At 37.6% G+C, this 16,646-nt stretch overlaps 1 protein-coding gene and 1 pseudogene across 5 annotated transcripts in view; both read right to left on the bottom strand.

Moving 5' to 3' along the window:
- The window catches only part of TINAG (tubulointerstitial nephritis antigen), a 200,182-nt gene that overhangs the window by 157,504 nt on the left and 26,032 nt on the right, over positions 1–16,646 (bottom strand). The window lies entirely within an intron of this gene.
- Positions 5,573–7,573, bottom strand: LOC140526347 (autophagy-related protein 13-like; annotated as a pseudogene).

Raw genomic sequence — 16,646 nt, 5'->3', positions numbered from 1 at the left:
TTAGGACTGAGACCATGGAGGGGAGCTTAATTAAACTGCTGAGGTCAATTAATGAGGTTAATTAATGAGTGTTTTATCTTTTAGATGAGACCAACTTCTTGTTTTGCAGAAATACATGCAATAACTAAATCTGGTAAAAAATATATTTTCTTTTGAGATTTTGGGGTAGAGGCTATCATCAAGAGCATACATACATCTTGCTGGTTATATGATCGAATGTTGAGAGTATTATAAAAATCATTGTAAACAAAATCAAAAGTACGAGAGTCTCAGTTTAAATTTTTTCCACCAAGAAATCAGACATGAAAATTTATAAGAAATCAATGAATTAAATCTTATGCAGAGCACTTTGAAGATTTTTTTCTTCAATAGATTTTGCAGATAATATAAGGAAATTCTCCAAAGGTTTCATGGAAACTTAATAATAGGATACCATTATAATATATCAATCAAATTTTTCAAGAACTTCTTTTGTAATAAAGACTGTCCTTCAAATTCAAATTTCTGAGAGGTCATTCCCAAGAGCATTTTAAAAAGTATTGTATTGTTAGACACCCCAGATATTTAACTCCATGTGTTTTTTATATAGAGCTAAGCACGAGGTCAACTTAAGATCAGTTGCCATTTTTTCCACCTATAAAATGAGGATATTTGGTTAGATGATCTCTAAAGTCCTTCCCAATGCTAACTAACATCTTAGGATTTTATAGATTCTGCCTTGCAGAAGAATATAGCACAACTAAGAATTGGTGGTACTATCATTTAAAAGTTAACAAGTCACAGGACACTTCTACCAAAATAAGTATTATTAGAAAGAGATGGCCTGAGTTTGTGGCATGTACATGTTCATTTCAAATCACACCAGTTATCATGCCCTTACAGACAAAAAAAAAAAAGCCATTTCTTACAGAGAAGAATGTTTCTATAAAGGCTTTAGTTATGCAAGACTATAAGTAGAAATCATTTTTTTTGTTCAGTCTCCAACGCAGACAGAGCAATTCCAAAATATAGTTTACCTTTCAATAACTAATAGAATAATACCAAACTTACAAACTCTCACTTTATAGAAGTTGGTTTCTATTCACAAACATTTACTATACAATTTTGGGCTGTCTGCTTTGTGACACACAACACATTTAAATCCACCTGCTTTTCAGTAATTGCTATCAACCACCTCCAAAAGCTGCCAATGGATGATGTGTGCCCAGGGAAAGTAAGTTAAATAACATATTAATTTAAGTCTGGATGAAAAGTAAAAAGTACCATCAACCAACTGGGTTAGTTTTGTCTATATGATGTAAAACATAAAGCTGATCAATGGAACTATTTAATTTTCACCTAGATGTACGAGTGCCCCATGGGAATAACTTTCATAGATTAGATAGATAGACAGACAGACAGATAGATAGGTAGATAGATAGATAGATAGATAGATAGATAGATAGATAGATAGATAGATAAACATCTACATCATTTTATGCCTTCCCCAGTCCCATTAAGCCATATTTTTTTTAAACTAGAATCATAATTTTTAACTGTTCTCCCAATCGCACATAATAACTCTACAAATAAGGGGTGCTCAAAAAATATTATTATCTTCTTAACTTAGGAATTGACTTGCTGATATAAATGCTGTGCCATATAAATTACTTTTACAGATGTCAATTAATATAAATATAATTTCTGAAATGTCATTAGTGCTTTGTAATTTATAAAATGCTATACATGTGTTCTCTCATCATAAGGTAGAGGCCTTCATTTTTTTGTCCCTATAACCCCACACCCCATATTTGGCACAGAGAAAGCACTTAATAAAATTGATTTAGACCTTAAGACTGCTCTGTTAGGTAGGTATTATGATCTTCATTTTGCAATATGGAAAGTTAAATATCTTTCAAAGGTCACTCATTTAAAAGTGTGAAATGCAAGATATGAATCAAATTCTTTTTGAATCTAAATGCAATACTTTATCCACTCTTCCACAGTTCCTCTAGGATAGGATATAGTATGGTTCAGAATGTCAGATATAAAACAAACTGCTTTAATATTAAAATGTCTTCCTAATGACTTCACTCTAGGCTTAATACCCATCCCATATCTGTCATAATTCATGTGATTTTTCTGTATTCGTTTTTAAAAACTTAAGCTTTTGGAGACACAGTATGACTGAGAAAATACAGAAATGTGTTTGAATCTTTCCCTGTTTCCACACAATAACCGTAATTATTCCCCTGAAACATTTGCCATTTACTTCAGATTATAACCTAGTGACATTTCTTGGAAATACTTTTGAGGATGTTGTTATACCTAGAAAATGTTCAAGTGGAGGGATGTTTTTGAATTGATATAGAAACTTTAATGCAAAAATCTTTGGGTTCAGGAGTGAGATGTGACTTCCATCAGAGTTTACAACTGGTCTTAGAAGACATCTTTCTTAATGAAATAAAGGTCTCTTAGCAGTCATGGTCTAAATAACAGAGCCAGTCCAGTTGTGATCTGACCTTTCCCAGTCCCCATGAATAGTTTCTATGAATTGAATTCTCTTCATTCTCTCAAAACTAATTTTTTTTAAAAAAGGGCAGATGGTTTCTTGGTCAAATGAAAATATGTATGCACATTGGTAAGACCACAAATGCCCACAATCCTGGCCATAGTCATGATACTGCTGCTTTAGCTGCTACTAGATACCTTCAGCTAGCAGAGACTGTTATTCCTCAGGATTCCATTCAGAAGGAAAAGGGGTCCAAAATGACCTTAGGAAATTTTAACCTTATATAGAAGTAAACTTGGAAACTGACATTTGTTGCTCACAGAACTCCCTAACTTCTTACTTCCATCCTATATCAGCTCTATTACTTTTTCTTAAAATTTTGACACCTATGAAAAATCTGGATCTCCCTGTATAACTAATGCTTTAAGATTTAAAAGAAAAATTTCTACCTCATCTACTATCACCTCAAGCAATCATTTCAGCTTTCTTCTCTTTCACCATCAAAATTCTCATAACAACAGTCCAGATTTATTATTTTGATTGTATCTCTACCCATTCACTCAATTAGCCCTTGTATTCCGGCTGCTATAGCCATCACTGTACTGAAACACCAGTTGCCCAGTGGTCACACTGCAAAATCAAAGTCCCTTTCCTAGTTGTTGTCCTTCTTAACCTCTATAACCTGTTCTACTACATCAGTTATTTCATTCCTTGGCTTCTTTTTTTCCAGGTTCTTCTTTTTTAATTTATTATTATTTTTTAAATTTTGATTCCAAATTCTCTCCCTCCTTGCAATCTCTCACTCATCCATTGAGAAGCCAAGCAATATCTCAGCTATGCATGTGAAATAATTCAAATCATATTTCTTAATCATATCTCAAAAGAGCAAGAAAAATTATACATGTGTATGTGTACAGACACACACATGCATACACATATACTTTAATTTGTGGTCAGAATTCATCAGTTCCCTCTCTAGAAATGGAATGCTCTTTTCATCATGAATCTTGGGAATTGTTTCGCATCGCATTGATCAGAGTGGCTAAGTCTTTCACAGTTGATCATCATTGCAATATTGTTGTTCCTGTATACAATGATTTTCTGGTTCTGTTCACTTCACTGAGCATCAGTTTATAAAGTTCATCTCAGTTTTTCTTGACACCCTCCTCATCATCATTTCTTATAATAAAATGGTAGTCCATCACATTCATATACCATAAATTGTTGAATCATTTCCCAACTGTTGGGCATCCCCTCAATTTCTAATTTCTTGCCACCACAAAAACAGCTGCTACAAATATTTTTGCACACATCTTTTTTTTTTCCTTTTTTCTTTGATCTCTTTAGAAAATAAACCCAGTAGTAGTTTTTCTGGGTCAAACTGCATGTACAGATGTATAGCCCTTTGGGCATAGTTTCAATTGTTCTACCAAATGGCTGAAACAGTTTACAGCTCTAGCAATGGCACATTAGTGTATTTAAATTTCCACATCCTATCTAGCATTCATCATTTTCCTTTTCTGTCATATTAGTAAATCTGATAGGAGTGAAGTGATAGGTAGGAGTTGTTTACATTTGCATTTCTCTAATCAATAGTGATTTAGAACATTTTTTCATGTTTTATAGTAGCGTCTTTATACCCTTTAAACATGTATCAATCAAGGAATGTCTCCTATTTTTATAATTTTGACTAAGTTCCCAATATATATGAGAAATAAACCCTTTATCAATAAAACTTTCTACAAAAAGTGTTTATATTTTTTTGTCTGTGGTAGATAGACAAAGTTATATTTATTGTCTATGGTACCTTTTAGCAAAATGTACTTTCTCTGATTATCTCTTTTACTTAAGTCTAATTTAGCTTTTTCTTTATCTGAGATCGTTATTGCTACCCCTGCTTTTTTTTTTCTTAAATGCAGCTGAAATATGCTTCAAACCTTTTTTTTTCTTAACTCTACATGTCTTTCTGGTTCAGCTGTGTTTTTTATAAACATATTGCTTGATTTTTGTTTTTTAATACATTTTTCTATCAACTTCCTTTTTATGAGTAAACTAAACCCATTCACATTCACAGTTGTGATTAATGATTATGCATTTGCCTTTGTACTCTTTTCTTCTGTTTATCCTTCTCCCTCTCATCCCTCTTCAAAAGTTAGTTTTGTTTCTAATCACTACCTCTATTAATCTGCCCTCCCTTTTATAACTTTGGCTTTTCTACTGTCCCTTTCCCTTCCCACTCTTCCCATTTTTCCTTCTTTTCTCCTTCTCCCACTCCCTTTCTCAACCCTTTTCATTTTGGAATCTTTTTCAAGTGGTGATTGGTGGATTCTTCCTATTTTTATTTTGTCCCCTGATTTTCAGGAAGTCCAATGATCCTTAAATTATCTCTCAGTGATCTATTTTCTGTCAGTTTGTTAATGACATATTTTGCATTTTCTCCTTTTTTTCATTTTTTTGACTTGGTTTTATTTTTCTTGATGTCTCATGGAGGTATTAGCTTCTACTTGCACAACTGTAATTTTTAATAAATATTTTATTTCCCTCTATTAGATTTTAATTTGTATTTGTCTAATCAATAGTGATTTAGAACATACAATAATGATTTTTTAAAGCAATAAATATTTACTGTTTGATGCTCATCTATAAGCATAGAGCAGCAACAGTAGCAGGAGAGGAAAGGAAAAGAAAGAAAAGACTCTTGGTCTACAAACTCCTAAGACACAATCCTGGCAACAGGATACTGAGCTGCTACTCACAATTGTGGATCAGGAGGAGGTAACCTAATGAGTCATTAGGGTGGTCCAACACAGCCTTTCATAGGGTGATGAAAGCGTTTAGACTACACAGGAGACAGACTGCACTGGGACAGAAAAGTGAGTCTGTGGACATTCAGTCAGCCTTTCTGAGCAGAGAGCAACCAAAAACACACAAGTCTTCTGTCTAGTGGGCAGAGTAGTGAGATACGGGCAAAGTACAATGCCTTCTCCTCTCCAACCTCTACACCATGTGTGGTATTGCCAATAGACTTTCCTCTTAGGTTTCTTGTTCCTGGGTCACTGGGGTAGGGGTGGGGTAGGACAGTCAGAGCCCCAGTACCAAGGGGGAGAGGTGTGGAAGGCCCAATTTTCCACAGGCTAAACTGGATGGCAATGTTCAGCTGGCTGAGCAGCAGGGTCTGAAATCAGCCTCTCTGCCCTAGATGAGGGTGGCAAACACCCTTGGTAGAATATACACTGAGAAGCAAACCCTTGGGGTGGTGGGGAAGCCCCCTTTTTCAGCAGTGTTTACTCCTGACCCTTAGGGTAAGTTATGACTCAGAACTCAAATGCTGCAGGGATGGGGCTCTCTTTGATGCTGGCTCCTGGGTTTGATTGGGGAGAAGAGCCAAAAGGCAGGAATGGGGGAGCCCCCTCCCTCTTCCTTCCACCCCCTGGCCTGTACTGAAGCTGAATAAATAATAGAAGAGAGAGGGAGAGAAGAGAGATAGGTTGAATGGTCTCTGTCCTCAGGAGAGTCCAAGAAAAGAGCTGCTGTTGCTGGGGCATGGGGAGGATGACTTCACTCTAGGGTCTCCATAAAGGCATCAAACTCTTTGACATTTTTCTCATGCAGGGCCAGTTTTTCTGGGAGTCAGTCCATGTCTTCAGCCATGGACTGGGCCCCAATGTTGATGGAGAGGCTGCTCAGCTGAGGGGGATTCTGAAACTCCCAGTAGAAGGTCCCTAAGTCCATGGGCAGAATGTCATACTTAGAGAAGGCTGGCTTAAAATCAGCTATGACAAAGTCATCATGTGTGTTTCTGCTGGACCCATCAGAGTATAAGCTGCTTTGGAGAAAAGATTCAGTGTCTGAGGATTCAAGAAGATTTGCCATGGGATCATTATCCTCTAGCTCAAAGTTCTTGGGTGCAAACATAACAAATGGGATGTCCAAACTGATCATTATTACCTGATCCATCAAATTGTTGACAAGTACTCCAACTTTCCGAACCAAGATGGTCTCCAGGACATCATGGGGGGATCCCCAGCCTTCAGTGCTGTTGGATACAATTTTGATGTCTTCACTCCTGGAAGGAGTAGTAGGCACTGTCAGAAGGAGTGAAGGTTGCCATCTTCTCATGATCAACCTGAGGGCATGGACAGGTTGGCTGGGAGGGAGGGGCACTCCGCCTTCCTTCCCTAGAAACATTAACTGGTGAGGGTGGGCAGTGTTTGAGCCAGCAGCAAAGACCACTGGATGGGCCAACTCTGCTGATCCAACTCCCAGAGCAGGGGGCTGATAGGAAAGGCAGGCACTCACCAGCTGGGATGGAGGGGAGGTTGAGAAAGAGGTGGTGCAGACCTCCTGAGAGTCCTCCACAGTCGAGTATGCTCCTCCAGCATCATCACCAGCCCTCCTGTAGTTGCAGGGGTGCATGAGTGAAGAGCTGGGATGGGGATGGTCCACAAAATGATCAATGACAATCTCCGTGATAGGAGGAGTCCTCTCAAACTGCCTGATAGACGTGAAGGCCAGGTTAATTCTGTAGGCACAGGACAGAGTGATGGTGCCCACTGGGGTTCCTACTGTGCCAACTCAAACTGTCTGGAAACCTCCTAAACCATTCAGCTGAACTTCTCCAAAGTATATCCTGTAGAGTATGACATATTCATGGCCCTGGAATCACTCTAGCAATTACAAGTAGAGACTTCAGCAGTAATGACAGCCTATTTTACACAGTGTAGGAAACTAATTTCTTTGTGCATTTTTCATTCATTTCAAGACACCAAATTTCTAGTTCCATGGAATCTCCCTCAGACATCTTAAGTGAGATTCCACACATATTGACCTCCCCACAGTGAGCAGCTGCCCTGCCAGCACTTTCTTGGCCTCATGTGTGACCTCTGGAATATCCTTGATGGCCAAATTGAACCAGTCAGACCCTGTTGGGGAAGAAGACGAGCAAGCACAAATCTTTTCTCCCAGATGTGCCTGGACTATCACTTGGACCATCTTCAGGGCAAAAAACTTGATGAACTTGTCCAGGTCCTTTCTGTCCTAGGAACTGAGATCAGTGTCCATTGCATACACAAATCTGCAGGGCTCGGGGTTGGCATTCTGGGCCCGGGCTCCTTCTCTTCCTTCAGGCTGAGCCCTGCCACTCCTCACAGCCAGCCTCCCCTGCTCCTTGGCCTCGGCGTTGTGGGTTTCACTGCCTCCTGCTGCTGCCTCATCACGCACTGCTCCAGTTCCTGCTCCAGCCCTGTGGCCTCCCGTCTCCAGGTGCAGCAAGTGCTGCTATTTGTTTTCATCCCCCACAATTCGAATTTTTAAATAATTATTTTCCTCAGAGAGCTTTTGTACTTCTTTTCCACTTCACCCATTCTGCTTTTTAAGGAATTATTTTCTTCAGAGTATTAATGTGCCTCTTTTTCCACTTGACCAAAATTTTTAAGTGTTAATTTTTGTGCCTTGTTTAATTCTCTTCTCATAATTTTCTTGCATCACTCTCATTTGCCAATTTTTCCTCTACCACTCCTATTACTTCATTTAACTTTTCCAAGAATTATCATTGGGCTTGTCTACTTTGTATGTTTTTTGAGACTTTACTTGTAGCTGTTCTGCTTTTACTGTGATTTATGTCTTGGTCTTCTGCGCCAGGATAGCAGCTTTTAATCATGAAGTTCTTTCTTTGTAGTTTTTGCTCATTTTTCTAGCCTATTTCTTGACTTTAATGGAACTTTGCGTTAAAGTAGGGCTCCACTCACACTATCCTAAGCTTCAGACTTTCCAATGTTTATGTTTTCACAGCTAGTTCAGGTTTCTGCAATTTTTTTAATGCTTCCAAGGTGGTGTGATTCCAGGACAGTTGTGATCACTGCTCTTCTACTCTTCTCTCTGGTCTTTATCCAAGAAGGGGCCCTGTTCCTCTGCATCCACAAGTGCTAATGTTTCTCTTGGCCCTGGAACAGTGATCAAGTCCACTGTAGTCCTGCAACTATAAACACTAATGCTCCTTTCTGACCTTGAACTGTGATCAGGGCACCCCCTCCCTTGTGACTGACCACATGCATACTTCCCTACCCTGGAATCATGAACCAGAACTATACATAAGCAAAGTAGATGCCTGACAGCTCCCACTCCTGCACCTAATGCCAGCTCAGAGTACCATATAATCTTGTGCTGACCTTCTCTTGTTACCATATTTGGGCTTAAAGTTCCCAAAGCTGTTGTCACTGTAGCAGCTACCTACAAAACCTACTACTGGTACTACTGCCATACTGCACTCTGAACCAAACCCATTCTGGTGTCACAGATCTCTCCTGTTGACCTCCTAAATTGTCTGGAACTGGAAAAATATCTCACTCTGACCACTGTTCTTTTTCCTTCACTAGTTTATTTTTGAGCTCTCAAGAAGAAGCTTTCACTTTGACCCTGTTCTTTTATCTCATCACTCTTCTCCTTGACAATTTCATACTCATTCCTGGTGTAAATCATAACTTCTGTAGAGATTCCAAACCTATATCTCAATTCTACCCTCTTTCCTGAGCTCTAGTTTCATATTCCAGTTATCATCCCACCTCGATGCCTCTCTAGCATCTCCAATTCAACACAGTAGCGAGGACATAGAATTTGGAATCAGGATACCCACATTCAAGTTTGGCTTTCCTAATTACTGTCTATGTGACCTTAGCTAGTGCTTCACCAGTCTGGGATTCAGTTTCCACAACTGTAAAATGAGAAGATTGGATTTCATAATGTCTAAAGTCTCTTTCACCTCTAAATGAACATGCCCTAAGTTAAACTCAACATTTTCCCCATTAAACTATTGCTCTTTTTCAGTCACTTTTCAATTTTGCTTGATTCTTTGTGATCCCAATTTGTGATTTTCTCAGCAAAGATACTGCAATAGTTTGCCATTTCCATTTCAATTCATTTTGCAAATGAGGAAACCGAGGCAAACAGGGTTAAAAACATTTGCCCAGGGTCATGTAGCTAGTAAGTGTCTGAGACTGAATTTGAATTCAGAAAAAATGAGCCTTCTTTACACCATGCCCAGTATTCTATCCCTTGTACCACCTAGCTGCTCCCCTTAAACTATGCCCTCATCTTATTTTTGTTAATGCTCCCCAGCTTTCAAAGCTGTGAATTATACCTCATCAAAATTTTGCATATTCTATAAGACCAATAAGTCAAGTACACTAGTGAATCTCATGTCAGAAATTCAAGAATTTTCTGCAAAGATTCGAGTACAATCAGCCATGGCTGCCTATTCTGTGCAACATTTGTCCATATTCTCTCCAAACTTCATGAGAATGGGTCCACCAAACGTATTAGAGGTGATCTTCCCTTTTTCCCACAGTTTCCAAAATAAGTAAAGAGCAGTTTGTTGCTCATTTGCTATATTTCAGTCTTGTCACATTACAAGCCCATCTTTTCTTCCTCATCATACAACTTTGATGATGTCCATCATTTTTGTTATTCTTTAAAAGTCCTCATGAGTTATGTGTTATAGCCTGCTCATACATGCTACAAGCCTTTCCATTATCCTCAGTGGGATGCTCATCTTTAGTTTTTTGGAGGTTGTGGTATTCCATGTCTCATTGACATAAAGCAAAACCAGTAAAATGTTAGTGTTGAAAAGATGGGCTTTTGTTCTCCTGGAAAACTTGGGGTAAGTAAAAGTGTTTTATGATTTCCCAAAAGTAATCCAGAGCATTTTTCTTTTTCTCTGCAGCTTTGGGCCCAGCACATTGTCCATTTGTACAATGTTCCAGATATTCATACTATTGAACAAGCTCCATTCACATGAATGTTGAAATATACAAAGTCAATATAGCAGAGGAGCAGGAGAAAGCTGGGCAATACACTCTCTTCACTCACTTAGTCTTACTTAGTCCAAAGTCCATTGAGTGGTCTTTCATTTTTTCCTGGACAATGTAATGTGTACAACATCATCTCAAACAAGAGCATCTGAAGGAGCTCATTATTCACAGGAATCTCTGTTCAACATAAATTCTGCACAGGATCTCCTCCATTACAGTGAATATATTTGGCAAACACATCTCCCTGATTTATATCTTGCAAGAGTTTTCTTATCAGAACTCTACTGAAAAGATTCGTTTCTGTTGGTATATCTCCCAAGGAATCCTAAATGATCGCCATGTATACGTGGCAGGCATCTTGCAGTATAACAATTTCTAATTAACTACAAAAATGAAATCACCACCAACAATAATAATTTTATCCGGAAGTTTAACCAGAGTAAATTAAGTGCCACAACAGAGACCAGATGACCCTATTGAGCGAGCATCAGACTTACTTATCATTGGGAAAGGATGGCTGCCAAAGACAACACAGAGGTAAAATATAGACTGACTTGTAAATTCTTAAACAGAATAATGAATGATAATTATAAGTAGCATTATTTCTTAGAAAAGGAGGAATAATGAAAGAAAAAAAAAACAGTTCAAAGAAAGCTTGTCAGCATAACCAATTGAGCAAAGCTATCCTAAAGGCAATCACAGATAATAATGGAAAGACTTTAAGAAGAAATGAACAAAAAAGACTTGAAAAAAATTATCTGACTTTTTTTTTGTCCTTCAAGGACCATGGAATCACCTCACTTGTGCCCTAACATTGTAGTCTCATAGGTGCTTACAGAAGACGTAAAATGGAACTGAAGAGAACCAAAATGAGAAAATCAATTGGATTATAATAAGCATATATAAAGGAGATCTCTGCTGGAGGTCATGCAGTTATGAGGTTATTGTTCAAGCCTTATTAATACTTAAAAATGTGGCCATGATAATAACAATAATTGCACATAAATATGTGTGTATGTGTACATACATACACATACATGTATGTTTATAGAAATACTTGTATATATTCTCTCATCTAAAAAATAATTATGAGGTTTTGAATTCATAAATCAAGGCTTCCTTGATGAGGATTTTAGCAGGGGAAAAGCATATTTTTTATAGGTGATATTCATCATTGGATCACATCTTTATAGCATCACAGCTAACTAAAAGATGGAGAGAATATAAGATCTCATTGTGTTCATTGTCTGTTGATAGTGACAAAAACCATACAGGATCTATAATAGTGCATGGTAAATATTTGTAAAATAAAATCAAAAGTGAATGACATACTTGATTCCTCATTCTTGACCTTCATATCCAATCAATAATCATTGTAATATTTATCATATCTATGACCCTGGGCAAACAAGGTCCCTACCCCTAAAGGTAAGACTAGTTAGAAAGTGATAAAAAGTGAGGGAGTCGCCATCTCTAAGAAGATATGACATGGCCACATGCTATTGGTTATCTGATATACGTTATATTGACTGCAGGTACAAGTACTACCTGTATATAATTTCAATGTTAGGTACCTGAATGAGCCCTGTGCTATGTAATTACAGATGGTCAAGCAAATTTCCTGTACTTTGAGTGAACTGCAAATTTTTCAGTAAGTGGAAGAATGCAATAAAGGTTAAATTTGTGCCCCATTTGACAATTTATGATCCCCACCCTCAAAGATCAGATGAAGGAGAAAGGACTGAGAAGCCAAATTGAAACTGGGGGCACATATATCAATAGATACATCAGGCCAAAGGGATGGGTGTTATAGATAAACAGCAAAGTAAAGGGAGAGACAGAAACAGAAATGGTAGTCAGAGGAGTTTCTCTTCCAACCCAGCCTACACTTTATGCCAGCCTCCTACTCCATAAACAAGAAGCTAATGTGGAAAGTTGTCAGAGGTCCCTGATAATTATAGGACAGAAAGCCAAATAGCATTGTTGGGATGAAAAGAGATAGAGAGAGCCCAGAATGGAACCACAGAGGAATCGTTGGCCAAATCAAGAGTTACTGGCTGCCTTGGGAACATTTGATGATCTTTGCACTGAGGCAGTATACTAAGTTCTGCATTAGCAATATCTGAAGCTCACAAGGGGAATGAGTGAGGTTGAATTTTGGCACCTTGAAATGGGGCCTCTAACTCCCAGATTTTTGGAATAGTTATAGACTATTTAAAGATTACTCTGTGCTAGGAGTAGTCACAGAGATGTAGTTATCATACAGTAGTTGAGTGTGTACTCTGTGTACAGGTAAGTATAGCTATTTATTTGCTTAGGTGGCCAGTTTCTGTGTCTTGGGGTCACCTACCTGGGAATCAGGGAAATAAAATAGGACCCAGGTTGGAGGAAGGTTTTCTTATATGTAGCAACTCAAGAGCTATTCTAAACAGGCATATTCATGCTAACCACACCTCTTAGACCAAGGAGCATACCACTCAAATAGAAATAGGTAGTATTGGGATTAGAAGCTCATCTACTCTCAAAGAACTGGAGATCATAGTATTCAATCTAAGTTCCTCTAATGCTCAGTGCAACTCCCAACAGAGTATATGTGAACCTTCCCAGAATATGACTCTACTCGGCAATAGGATCCAGTTAATGGTTAGCAACACCTGGGGTAAGATGAAATACTACCGTTATATCCATTATAACTTGAAGATTCTACTAGGTTAAGCTATTATGATGATTTCAGGAGAAAATGTCACAGTTGGTTTATCTTCAATATATGCCTTCCTTTCTTTTTCTTTCTTCTATTTTTAGGGAACCCTAAGATTCTACAATTCTTCCTCCTCCTCTTCATTCCTAGAAGATTACAAGTCCTTCTATCTGATTGATGTCATCTTGGTATTAGAAGGAAATAAATTCCTTAAACTAATTGTCACTAAAGTGCACATAAAAACTATTAGCTATGGTTGACCCTTCTGGGAATATTTGCATTTTCAAAGTAAGTTTGTTAACCCATTTTTCTCCTATCTAAAAGGAGTGTAGGCCTTGAAGTGAGGAGAAAAAGGGGTTTAAATTTCAAATCTGACAATTATTTTCTGCAGACCCTTTCAGCCTTATTTTGACTAAAATTACATTTCACTTTGCTAGAGAATGTGGAATTAGAGTTTCCTTTGGGTTAACAAACTCCAATCCTGATTTTCTTGATTTTGTCTACCAAGCTATGGAAGCCTCTTCACTCTGGATGCTCATTATACCCTACAACCCTTTCCACTAATTGACTAGTCATTCCCAGAATTCCTATTTTTGGAAGGATCAGGCCAGTCTTGTCTTTACCTTCCTCTCCAGCTCTACTCTTAACATTCCATACTTTCTCTTACTGTGCTGCAACAGGATAGGTCCCTGCCCAAGCTCCACCTAATGCCTGTTTTTTGGACCCTCCTGGCTTAGAGTGAATCGAATGGTAACTGTTTCTTTTTGGAAAAGCAACCCTGATGGTCTTGCCCTCCCAGCTTGATTTTTTTTCTAATTAAAGGGTCCATCCCTTGACTACCTCTTAAAGAAGCCTATTCATTGAATGGACTCACTCTAAGTGAGTAGCTGAAAAGGCCTTAGCCTAAAAGGATCTCTCATTGCATCCTGGGCCATCTCAAGTCATCCTAATGAATATCAGATCACTGGACCCAGATGGCTCAGGAGGAGAAAATGAGGCTAGTCACCTTGCACAGTGCCCCCTCACTCAAATTAGAGTCAAGTGCAAGTCATGTCATCATTTCCCTGATGTCATGATCCTGTTCCAAAACAAACACAAACATAACAAGCACCTCCATTTCTTCTCCCCTCTCACTTGAACTTCTTTTCATGTTTAATTTTCCCCCATTAGAATGTTAACTCCTTGAGACCAGACTGCTTTTTTTTTCTTCTTGTATTTTTATCCCTGCACTTATCACACTGACTACTACTTAAGTGTGCAATAAATGCTTACTGACTTGACTCAAGTATGACATGAAGAGGGAGCTTTACCCAATACCTCATGAACTTCAAAGCTTTATATAAACACAAACTGTTACTATGGATGCCAAAATGAAAAATTCACCCTTTCAGATCTTTTATCCACAAACCATTTGCTTCTTTTTCACTGTCTTCCCAAATAGCTTTGCATGTGTGAAATCACTCAGAATAAAAATTTGCCTACTTTTTCAACTATTTATGCAGATATCAGTTCACTGAAGTTATATTCTCCTAGAAGTGCCTATTGTCCATTTCTGATTCACTTCCACACTACTAGAGATTAAGAAATTTCCAACACCTAGAAACTTCAAAAAAGCAATCAACCTTAAGTGCCATGCAGTGGAATGTACTGTTCTGAATATGGATGATAGAATACTCTCAAGTCAGCTTAATTTTCCTTATTCTCTCCTCTAGACTACAAAGGAGCTCCCTTATATGAACACGTTACTAGATGATTTAAATTCTTATGAAGCAATTGTCATTGTTTCACACTTAAATGCCACAGTTGTGCATTTCCTATAGACAAATCTCTCAGCCAATAAATGACATAGAGTAATTATATCACCTCCTCTAGACCATGATAGGAGGCAATTTGGAAATGAATTTCTAGATTCACTGATGAACAAAGCTCTAAATGGTGCTATGGATTCTCGAGAAGGAATTCTGGTTGCTAAAATCTCGACATAAGGAGAAAAGTCCAATAAGATTGAAAATTATGCCTATATTCACCAAAAAGAAGTTATGCAAATACAGATATTCAACAAAGCTTGCTTATTATCTATTCCAGAGAGAGTTATTTTTGATTGTATTGTTTTCTATTGTTGGCTTTTTTCTTGTTTTTTTTTTTTTTATGCATACAATGCATCAAGATTAGGAAATAGATCTTATTTTCTATAGTAAAAATCATCAAATCTATTTAATACTTTATTGGAACATATAAATGGAACTTAATTATTTTAAAAGCTAGAAACATTTACTCTAAATCATTCACATGATTTCATATAATAGTTACCAAATAAATGCATTTCCAACAGATTAAAAATGAATGAACAATTCAGCAAACACTTATCAGGCCCCTATCACATTCAGGGTGAGGGATGGCATAGCATAGTGGTTATAGAACCAACTTCAGAGACAAGAAGACCTGCATTCTACCTTTGTCCTTAGACAGGCGTTAACCAACCAGTGACATCAAGCAATTGTCTAAGACTATAAATTGCACATAATGCATAGAAGGAACTTCCTCATTGGAGTTTCCCTGTAGCAACCAAAAACAACAAAATCAGAATTCTTGCCCCACTCCCCTATAAAGGTTCACAAAATATTGTGCTAAGTGGTAAGGATATAAAAATGGAAAATTATATATTTCTTGTCCTTAAATAATTTATAATTCAGTGGAACTTACAATATGATAACCAATATAAGCTGAATTTGGAGTTCTAAAACCCCATCATCTTCCAAAATGAATGGAAGATAATTTTAATGCATTACAATGTGAAGGTTACATAGTGTAAGGTGTTGACCTTGGAGCTAGGAAAACCTCTATTCAAGCACTGCCTCTGACAAATGCTGCCTGTGTGACCAGGGACAAATAAATTAACTTTTCAGTATTTCTAGGCAATTTTCTAAGATTCTAAATTGCAAACGAATCACCAGTCCACATTGTTAGAAGAGACTTCTACAACAAGGGTTCCCAAATATTAAATGATGATATCAGCTGTCCAAATTACAAAAGCTAATTCCAATAAAAGTAATCCCATCAAGGAGGTATCTAAAAGAAAGAAATGAATGAATGTGCCATCTAAACAGTTTAGATATCAGGGACAGAGAATATAATTAGCTTATTTCTATCTGAAATATAGTTAGTAATAATGACTGACTTGTGATTTCTCCCATATAGGGAAGTCTCAGCTGAAGAAACTTCTATCAGTGCAGGTTAGCACCTTCTCTGCCACTAAAAGTCTTATAGTTGCCTAAAGTATTAAAACATTAAGTGACTTACCCTGGATCACACTGCCATTTTATGTCAGAGGCAAGAATTAAATCAAGGTCTTCGTATTTCTGAGGTCACCTTTTTTCTACACTACATTTCTTTGCTAATAACCCATAAAACATGTCTTTGAATTTAAGCAAGCTCTTAGGTAATTGTGTCTTTTGAGAGTCAAGTCAATAGTGAAAATCCAGAATTGTGAGTTTATGTTTCAGTCTTCGGGATCTAGACACATCCATAGGAATTGACACAGAGCCAAAGAGCACTTTCCCCTGCCCTTGTGGTTTCTAACAAGTCTTGATTTTAAGTAGTGACTAGGTCTGTACCTTGATGGTCTTAAGAAAACAATTGACATCTCGGTTGG

This window comes from Notamacropus eugenii, chromosome 2, assembly GCF_028372415.1.
Source record: "Notamacropus eugenii isolate mMacEug1 chromosome 2, mMacEug1.pri_v2, whole genome shotgun sequence".
NCBI lineage: Eukaryota > Metazoa > Chordata > Mammalia > Diprotodontia > Macropodidae > Notamacropus > Notamacropus eugenii.
The sequence above is the reverse complement of the archived record's forward strand: the minus strand, read 5'-3'. Positions and strand labels throughout refer to the sequence as shown.